Source organism: Pan paniscus, chromosome 10 (genome assembly GCF_029289425.2).
Source record: "Pan paniscus chromosome 10, NHGRI_mPanPan1-v2.0_pri, whole genome shotgun sequence".
NCBI classification, from domain to species: Eukaryota; Metazoa; Chordata; class Mammalia; order Primates; family Hominidae; genus Pan; species Pan paniscus.
The window spans coordinates 52,077,859-52,088,910 of record NC_073259.2 but is presented as its reverse complement, the minus strand read 5'-3'; the positions used below and the strand labels follow the sequence as shown (position 1 = coordinate 52,088,910).

The window sequence follows — 11,052 nt, the reverse complement described above, 5'->3', positions numbered from 1 at the left end:
GTGGGAACTGAACAATGAGAACACATGGACACAGGAAGGGGAACATCACACATCGGGGACTGTTGTGGGGTGGGGGGCAGGGGGAGGGATAGCATTAGGAGATATACCTAATGCTAAATGACGAGTTAATGGGTGCAGCACACCAAAATGGCACATGTATACATATGTAACAAACCTGAACGTTGTGCACATGTACCCTAAGACTTAAAGTATAATGATAGTAAAATTTTAAAAATAATAATAAAAAAAAGAAAATTTTACAGGGGAAAAATCATTTCTCCTCATTTGTGCCATTAAGCCGTATTGCTTATAATATGAAGAGCTGTTGACATCTTTCCTACCCATAAACATGACCATATGACCACCACTTATTCATATTTTCATGCATCCAAGTGCATAAAAAGGCAGTAAGTACATTTCTTAGAATATACCATTGAAAGCAGATTTTAAATCTACCTTGTTTTCTTAACTTCTGTTGGTTTTCTCCCACAGTTAAGGAAAGGAATAGTAATTTTTCATTTCATTCTAATCACACTAGTAATTTTTCACACTAATACAATGTCTAATATATTCCCACTGTATTAATCTGTTCTCACACAACTATGAAGAAATACCCGAGACTGGGTAATTTAAAAAGGAAAGAGGTTTAATTGACTCACAGTTCTGCATTGCTGGGCAGGCCTCAGGAAGCTTACAATCATGGCGGAAGGCAAAGGAGAAGTAGGCACCTTTTTCACAGGGTGGCAACGGAGAGTGAGTGCAAGCAGGAGTAATGCCAGACACATATAAAACCATCAGATCTCGTGAGATTCACTCATTATCATGAGAACAGCATGGGGGAAACCGCCCCCATGATCCAATTACCTCCTTGATACATGGGGATTACGGGGGCTACAATTCAAGGTGAGATTTGGGTGGGGACACAGAGCCAAACCATGTCACACACCAAAGAAAAGTAGGCTGTGGTGCACAGCTGTTAAGTTTCCATAAAATCAGGGAAGACCATGAACATTTCAGAAGAGCACTCTTACTAAAGTTTATATTTGAATGACTGGCTGGAAATGCATCGATGTTCAGGGCTTCACCTGCTCTAAAAGTGCACACGTCATATGCCCACACTGTGTCTATCCCCTCCCTGGTTACATGGTCTGGGGTCCAGTGGGGGAAAGGGAACCGGCAAGCAATGACTGTGGCATCATCCTCAAGTTCAAGTTTCTTCTCCAACTGCAGCATCATCTGAGAGGCACACCAAAAATAACAGTGTTTGAGTACTATGAAAAAGTAACTGCCCACAAATCTGAAATATAAAATTTGGCAGAGCCATGCACACTTTCTTGCCAACCATGATACTTGGAATACCAAACTAGCCACGGATTTAATTCACAACCAACTGCTGTGAATCTTTCCTTTGCAGCTGTTATTACTGTGTTATTAATGTGTCCATCGCCATTACCAATGTCTACCAGGGATCCTCCTCTGCATAGAAACATTTTCACATTTTTTATCTGCTTTGTAGTTGCAGGTACAAAAGGCAAACAGACTTTTGAGAGGATTGGTGCTATAAATGGCATAGCTACAGCATACAGCCACCAGAGTCCCACCCACAATCTCAATAAATAAAAACCCCCAGTTGCTTTTCTTCAAACGGTTGGCTTCAAAAGTCGAAGGTAGAATACGTCTTGACTGACTTTCTTCTTTAAGTGTTTCTAGGGATGTACCTCCCCCCACTCTTTTGGGAGTTTCTATCTTCTTTAAGCCACCATTACTTTGGGTTTCTGTCACTGTAGCCAACCTTATCCTGGCTAATCCTACCTAATGCACAAGTTTTTGAAGGTTTTCTTTGCAAATTATTAAGTTTTATAAACATGGATATAATATGTATATATGATATTTGTGGATTGCATCATTTAAATCTTCTGTATACTTTTGTCTTCTTGATATGCAAATTATGAAAGAAGTTTATTAAAGAGTGACACTATGATGGTGGCTTTACCAATTTCTTATATTTTGGGGAAGATTTTGCTGTGTGTACACAAAACCATTATAAAATAGTCCTTTGCCCCATTTTAAACTTTGAGTTTTGATTTTTTCTGATAATACTATATTTGGTTTCTTACATTTTTATTTTTCTGCTGTGTCCTTCCCCACTTATTTATTTTCAAACTTCAGTTGTCACTTGCTTGAGTATTGCAGAATTGATCTCAGAGGATTCTGAAGGCTGATTTTTTTTTTTTTTTTTTTGAGATGGAGTCTTGCTCTGTCGCCCAGGCTGGAGTGCAGTGGCGCCATCTCGGCTCACTGCCAGCTCTGCCTCTGGGGTTCATGCCATTCTCCTGCCTCAGCCTCCCAGGTAGCTGGGACTACAGGCACCCGCCACCACGCCCAGATAATTTTTTTTGTATTTTTAGTGGAGACGGGTTTCACTGTGTTACCCAGGATGGTTTTGATCTCCTGACCTCGTGATCCACCCACCTCGGCCTCCCAAAGTGCTGGGATTACAGGTGTGAGCCACTGCGCCCGGCCAGGCTGATTTTTTTGAGGGATGCTAGACCTGGGAAATTGCCGTCAGCCTCACTCACTCTCATGGTAAGCATTCAGAAAATGTTGGGATTATTTTGCCTCTGATTTATGGGCAGTTATATAGCTCAGGTCTCTAGAATAGCCAGGTTGTGAGGCAATAGGCAGGGGTTGAAAAAAGAAGGAGATGAAAATCCTGTGAGAATGGTAAGGTGAGATTCCCTTGTGTAGCAGAATCTTCACTCAGTGCTGTTGATAATAAACACAATTCTATTTCCCTATGGAAATCTTTGGAGACTGGCAAGTCCACACCACCATTAGATAGCATGTTATGTCATATCCTGCCTTTGTGCAATTGAGTCCATAAGTTTCCACATTATTTCCTATAAAAAACATTAAATCCTTTAATAACATTGGCATTTTTTCCACCAATCACATCATCATTTTGTTAAGAAAGTCACCAGGTATGTCTTTTGCAGAGAACATGAAGCTAATTGCTGGATTTTTTTTTTTTTCCTGTAGTATTACCACATAGTTACCATACCATTTAAAAAATATCTTGCTCATTCTTGGACAGCTCTGTTGAGATCTTTAATATGTTCTCATAAAGTATTTATTAGTTCTCATTCATCACATTGAACATTTCTATGTGCCAGGTATGTATCAGTGAATAAAACAGGAAAAAAAATCCCTGTTTATACTACGGTGAATCGGGGGAAAAGATGTTGACTAAGAGAAAGATAATAAACATGGTAAATAAATATATTATATGTTAGAAGCTGATAAGTACTATGAAGGAAAAAACAGAGCAAGGTGAGAAGTGAGACATATAGTCACAAATTGCAACTTTACATTAGTAGTCAGGATAAATGTTTTGGTTATTGTTGTGTAATGAACTACCCCAAGACTTTAATGGCTCAAAGCAACAACCGTTTTATTATATCACATGATTTTGTGGGTCAGGAATTTGGCTAGGGCCTAACTGTGCAATTCTTCTGTTCTACCTGGTGTCAACTGGTGGCTAAGCTGGGCTGCAAGATCCAACATGACTTCACTGGTCCAAGAGGGTTCAAGATGACTTCACTCACATGCCTGGACTTGACAGGGAGGACTAGAAGCCTAGGCTCAGCTGGGACCCTCTTCTTCCTCCATGGAGTGTCAGGATGTCTCCAGGTGGTTTCTAAGCACAGTATCAGACTTCTTACAAGGAAACTCAGGATTCTAAGGGTCCCAGGTGGAAATTGCTAGTCTCAAAGCTAAGTCCGCCAAACTCTATTGGTCCAAGCAGTCATACACCACCCATTATTCAAGGTGATGGGATATGGATTTTTACCTTGATAGGAGAAATGTCAAAAATTTCGTGGCTACACCTTCACCTAGTAGGCATCATTAGGAAGTGACATCTCACTAAAGACTTGAAGAAGGTGAGAGAATTGGCCAGGGGATATTTGGGAGAATAGAGTTGCAGAGAGAAAACAACAGGGCAACATTCCCTAGTCAGGATTGTGTCAGGCATTTCAATGTGACTGAAATAGAATGCGCAGGGGAAGAATATTAAAAGGAATATGAGAGAGAATGGGGAGGGGATGGATTCCCAGCAGATTCTGTGAGTCTTGTAGCCATTTAAGGACTTTGGATTTTACTATGAGTGAATGGTGGATCACTGAGAATTGAACAGAGGTATGACATATGACTTATCTTTTAAAAGGATTATTCTAGCTGATATGTTAATAGTCTGTTGCAGTAATTTAAGCAAGAGATCACACTTGCTTAGACAAGCATAGTAGAAATAGAGGTAGTGATGAGTGATTGGATTCTGGATTTATTAACAATTTGAAGGTTGATATAGGATTTTTAATGGCTTGAATGTGGAATGTGTATGATCAAGGGAAAAGTAGAGAATGCTTGCAAATATTTTAGCCATACCTGGCCGGGTGCGTGGTTCATGCTTGTAATCCCAGCACTTTGGGAGGCCAAGGTGGGCAGATCATTTGAGGTCAGGAGTTTGAGACCAGCCTGACCAACATGGTGAAACCCCGTCTCTACAAAAACTACAAAAAAATTAGCCGGGCATGGTGTCGCATTCCTATAGTCTCACCTACTCCGGAGGCTGAGGCAGAAGCACTTGAACCCAGGAGGTGGAGGTTGCAGTGAGCCCAGATCACACCACTGCACTCCAGCCTGGGTGACAGAGACTCATTCTCAAAAAAAAAAAAAAAAAAAAAAAAATTTAGCCATAGCAGCTGGAAGAATTAATTTACAGTCATCTAAATAAAGAAAATTCCAGATAGAGTAAGTTTAAGAGAAAAATTGAGGATTCTGTTTTGGACATGTTAAATTTGGGATGGATGTTAGCTATCCTAGCAGAGATGTCAAGCAGGAGCAAGGAAGAGAGAAGAGTGTGGAATTCAGAAGACACTCTTGACTGAAGATATTAAAAATATGACAGGTGTTCCATGTTCTTAAAGGCATAGACTGGATGAGATCACAGAGAGGCTGTGGTATATTTCAGCATTAAGAGGGTGGAAGAAAATGGAATATCAGAATAGAGATGAAAAGAAGTACTGAATGAGGAAAGAGGAAAACAAAGAGTGTAATGAAATGGGGGGTCAAATCAAGAAAGTATTTCAATGAAAAAAGTGCCTCATCAAATTATGTCAAACTCTGCTCATAGGTCAAATAAGATGAGAATTAGCAATTGGATATTGGAATCAACAGCACACACGTCATTGGCGACCTTGACAAGAGAGGAACTGGGGACAAAGAATACGGATAACTCTTTCAAAGAATTTTTGCTGGGAAAAATTCAGCAGAGTGGAAAAAATTGCAAGATAAGAGAAAGAGGGAAGAATTGATGGACAATGTTCTTGAATAAACAGATGGCTTGAGTCTAGAGCAAAATGAAGAAAACGGCTTTAGATGGGAGCTGTAGTGTAGTAACATGGGGAAGATAGAATCTACGGGTGCAGACTCAAGAACATTGGTTTTAGTAGATCTAATGCTAGGAACATGTGAAAATTCTAATTGTTGAAAGAAGAAACAATGGTGTCAGCTGGATATGAGGATCGAGGAAGAGGTGCTGCTTGGTTTGAAGAGAAAGGGGAAGGTGTAAACTATCATAGGAAAATGGGAGACTGAATAGATCAGGGAGTGGTATGGTTTGACTCTGTGTCCCCACCCAAATCTCATCTCGAATTGTAATCCCCACGTGCCAAGGGAGGGACCTATAATCCTCATGTATCAAGGGAGGAAGGTAGTTGGATCATGGGGCAGTTTCCCCCATCCTGTTCTTGTCATAGTGAGTGAGTTCTCATGATATCTGATGGTTTTATAAGTGTTTGACTGTTCTTCCTTCGTGCTCTCTCTCCTGCCACCTTGTGCAGAAAGTACCTGCTTCCCCTTCCACCATGATTTTAAGTTTCCTGAGGCCTCCCCAGCCATGCAGAACTGTGAGTCAATTAAACCTCTTTCCTTTATAAAGTACCCAGTCTCAGGGAAGTTCTTTATAGCAGTGTGAAAACAGATTAATACAGGGAGATATACAGCATAACTGCTGGCAACATTAAGAGCCACTTGAGGTTGCAAACTACAAATCCTAAGCCCTGTACCAACTGAATGGACACCTACCTTGGCCAAGGGGACCCCAGAAAAGCCTTAAAGCAGTTCCCAGCTAAGATGGGACAGGAGGTTGGACATACCTCGTTATACCCTCTCCCTTTTGCAGTTTAGACACAATTCACCAGCATTAGTAAAATAGAGATCATAAGACTGACAGAACAGACTCTTCGTAGCAATAAGATACCAAATCATAAACAGGACCTAAGGCCATGTCAGGCAAGGGTTAAGTCATGCACCCCACATTTCCAAGAATAAACTATGTTCTAATGGCCACAAGGTTTTTTTCTCTAGCAGCTAAACAAGCACTGGCCTTGATAAGCAATATTAAAACAATTGCAGCTGATCCATTGCCAGACGCTGACTGAACCCCTGTTCCACCAGCCATAAGCACCACTTTTATCAAACAGGAGACAATTTCAGAAACTTTCTCCATGTAAAAAGACCACCAACTGGACCATGGGCTGGTTCTGGATGGTTTAGAGAGGTTGTGCACTTGCATGCCTTCATGTCCTGAAAAGACCTTAAGTCCCCATCCCAAAGTGAACATGGGCCACATATTACATGTATGTTTGTTCAATAAAAATCTCAGGACCACCTTCATGAACATTCATAGCTCCTCCAGTAATTTGAATACATATGTTTAGCCAACTGTTTTGCATAAAGCTCTTACCCCAACTCCACCTTCTTTGAAGACCTTGTCTCTGATCTTGGCCTGAGGCATGCTTCCCAGCCTGTAGGATGGCAACTGTAATCCTTTATAGAAAATAAAAGTCTTCTTTTTTTAAAATTATATATTGTGTGTGGGTTTTTTTTTTTTTTAATGTTTATAAAGTTCATGGCCATGAATTTAAAGTAGGACCAGTAAGCAGTTTTGTTTCTTCCTTCAGCCATTTTCAGCTGCACTGGTGCAGGTAAAGGATAGATCTAGAGTTGGATTTAACTAAGGTTGTGGTTTTGCCAAAGTAGTATGACAAAGTGAGAGAGGGCAAGGTTGAGGGCATATGCATGTAAATAATTTTATTTTTGGAGACAGGGTCTCATTGTATCACCCAGGAGGCTGGAGTGCAGTGGTGCAATCTCAGATCTTGGCTCACTGCAACCTCAACCTCCCGGGCTCAAGCGATTCTCCCACCTCAGCCCCCTGAGTAGCTGAGGCTACAGGTCTATGCCACCATGCCCAGCTAATTGTTTTGTATTTTTTTGTAAAGATGAGGTTTCACCATGTTTCCCAGGCTGGTCTCAAACTCCTGAGCTAAGGTGTTCTGCCCACTTCGGCCTCTCAAAATGCTGGGATTACAGGCGTGAGCCACCATGCCCAGGCACAAGGAAATAATTATAATGATCAAATGGCAGGTAATTTGGCAAGAAAGTGAAGAGAGGACATCAAGAGGACAAGGGGCAGTGAAAAGTGGTAGATGAGTAGACTGGAATCCCCATGGAATAGGAAAACTGTTAAAGTCAGGATACTAGAGGAAGTGAAGTGGAAAGGAAGGTGGATGAGGTGGTGATCAGAGAGTGAGATGTACAAGGCCAAAATGATAGAGGTTGCAGCCGTTGTAATGACAAGGTTAGACTGTGACTATGAGTGCTAGAAGTAGGGTCGGGAGGAGTTTAAGGTGTTTAAAAGATCATTTATGTATTTATTGAAATCACCTAGAATATCAAAGTAGTAGTTTTGGTAAGATTAACGAGCCAGACTCTAAAATGATCATGAAATGAGAGGGAATGGGTGATAGAATGAAGGTCTCCTCCTCCCATTTTATCTGCTGCTGCTATCTGTTGATAGGTTTTTCTCTCTTATCAACAGACTGAACATTGGCATTTTGCATCTTATGTACTTTTTCCCTACTGGAAGAAAATCTCAACTCTGGGGATCAGCAGTCTTTATCAAAATCCTAAGGCTCTCCTATGTCTCCTGATGTTTCAAATGTCGTTCACAAAGGCCCAGACTTCCTGTTTTCGGAACGCACCCCAGTTCTATAAGGAGTACCTTCAGCCTCAGAACAGTCACCTGATTCATTGGCTCTGGAGCCTACTTTTGTCAGAGGATCCACCCTATTTTCTCATAGTACAAACTTCTCTCACCAACAGCCACTTCCATTACCCTGAAGTCAAAAGCAGAAAGAGATAAGACACCTGCTCAGTTTGCTTATCACCAGCAATGCCATGGCAGAGTCTTAAGCACGACAGGCATGTTTACTAGATTAATGCATTAGGAAGACCATTCTGGTTACATTTTGGAAAACAGCTTAGAGGAGCAAGAATGGAGGCATGGAGACAAACTAGGTGGCTACTGCTATAATCTAGGTTGAGACAGCTTACCTAGATTGATCTAGGCTGATGGCTGTGGAAAACAGGATAAAGACATTCCAAATTAATTCTAGTTTCCAGAACTCATGTTAATCTTTCTCATCTGGGGATTTGCAGTTAAACCTTCTGCTTAGAAAATTCTTCCTCATTGTTCCATTTCCACCTATGAGTAAGAACATGCGGTGTTTGGTTTTCTGTTCGTGTTTAGTTTGCTAAGAATGATGGTTTCCAGATTCATCAACGTCCCTGCAAAGGACATGAATTCATCCTTCTTTATGGCTATATTCCATGGTGTATATGTGCCACATTTTCTTTATCCAGTCTATCATTGATGGGCATTTGGGTTGTTCCAAGTCTTTGCTATCGTGAATAGTGCTGCAATAAGCATACATGTGCATGTATATTTAAAAAATGATTTATAATCTTTTCGGTATATGCCCAGTAATGGGACTGCTGGGTCAAATGATATTTCAGGTTCTAGATCCTTGAGGAATCGCCTCACTTTCTTCCACAATGGTTGAACACATGGACACATGGAGGGGAACCTCACACACAGGGTCTTGTCGTGGGGTGGGGGGCTAGGAGAGGGATAGCTTTAGGAGAAATACCTAATGTAGATGACGGGTTGATGGGTGCAGCAAACCACCATGGCACATGTATACCCATGTAACAAAACTTCACATTCTGCACATGTATCCCTGAACTTAAACCGTAAGAAACAAATAAATGAAAGTTCTTCCTCACCCTTCTTGCCTAGCCCTTACTTTTCCTTTTGATTTCAGTACAGATGTGATTTCCTCTGGGAAACATTTCTTATGCCTCAAGAGCAGCTTGACTTCCCTGTGTGGCTATGGCCTCCTGTGCTTATCTGTATCAAGTAACGTCTTGCAATTATTTACCCGTATCCCAGTTTCTTAACAGTGGCATTGACATTCTGGATTAGCTAATTCTTAGTTGTGGGGGACTGTCCAACAAATAAGTTATTTGGCAGCATTCCTGGCCTCTACCCCCTAGATGCCAGTAGTACTCACCCTTTTCCTTCCTCCCACCTGTATAGTTGTGTTTGCCAAAATCATGTCTCCAGACATTGTCTTATGTCTCCTGGGGACCAAAACTGCCTCCAGGTAAGAACCACTGACCTAGAAAAATGTTATCATTTCCTAACAATTGCCCTACCTCTGGACATTTAGGTTGTTCCCATGTTTACTACAGATTTGAGATTAATGTTACATGCGTGAATCATCAATAATTCCAAAAAGTGAACTAAAAGGGTACATAAATCATACCAATCTTACATTTCCATCTGTAGTTCCTGCATAGTAGATTCACCGTAACTTTTCAGTATTGAGCTTTCTCACATTAAAAAATACAAGGTCCACTCATTACAATTTTAAAAAAAATGAAACTCTTCTGGTTTATTTCGCTATCAGTGAGGATGGGCATCTTTTGAAGCATTTTACTTCATGTCTTTGTTTTTTAAATGGCTAGACTTCAAACTCTTCCAAACTCACAAAAAAATTCTAACACTTCTCAATTAAAATTCAAATGTTAGTGTTTACCATGTACAGTACTGTGGTCAGGGTACTAGGTGATAGATACTATAGTAAAAACAGAAATGGTGTCTGCTTTGAGAGTTTACATTCTAGAGAGGCATGGTCCAATATGATAGCCACCAGCCACAAGTGGTCATTGAATACTTGAACTGTGGCAAGTTCAAATTGAGAAGTGCACTGTAAGTGAAAAATAGGTGGTTGGTATGGGGAAAAAATATGAAATACCTAACTTTATACTGGCATGTCCATATGATAGGTTAGATATACTGGGTTAAATAAAACATGTTTCTGAAATTAATTTTGAATATACATATATATTTTTTATATATTGAAAATATCTTTTAACCAGTCAAGTGACTCTCTTAATATATTTTAAATGTTAAAGAACAGTGGGCAAAGCACAGGCACATTTGGTGGTCAATTTTTGTTAATTTTCTCTACTTATCTATCTTATCTTATCTATCTATCTATCTATCTATCATCTATCTATCTAAAAGGAGACAGGATCTCACTCTGTTGCCCAGGCTGGAGTGCAGTGGCATGATCACAGCTCACGGCAGCCTCAAACTCCTGGGCTTAAGCAATCCTCCTGCCCCAGCCTCTGGAGTAGCTGGGATTACAGGTGCAAGCCACCATACCCAGCTCATTTAAAACATTTTTTATAGAGATGGGATCTCACTTTGCTGCCCAGGCTAGTCTCAAACTCCTAGCCTCAAGCAATCCTCCTGCCTCAGTGCTTGGGATTACAGGCATGAGCTACCACATCTAGACCACAAATAGTTTTTAAACTGTTCAAAATATTTAAAAAACATATATGTAAAAGAACCTTGAAGTAACATTTATCAGCCACACCAGTTTCACAAAATCAGGTATTGCTACCTACTAGGTTGGTGCAAAAGTAACTGCGGTTTTTGCCATTAAACATTAAAATGGCAAAATAAATAACTTTTGCACCAACCTATTAGTATGTATCAAACTGTAGAAAATTTCACTTTTAATTTTAAAAAATCGAACATTTATTTTGATGCTTACACTACAGTTTTACTCTAAATTA

At 40.3% G+C, this 11,052-nt stretch overlaps 1 pseudogene; it reads right to left on the bottom strand.

Annotated features, from left to right (window-relative positions):
* Positions 1 to 1,037: 1,037 nt before the first annotated feature.
* Positions 1,038 to 6,856, bottom strand: LOC100985618 (ATP synthase subunit C lysine N-methyltransferase-like; annotated as a pseudogene).
* Positions 6,857 to 11,052: the final 4,196 nt, after the last annotated feature.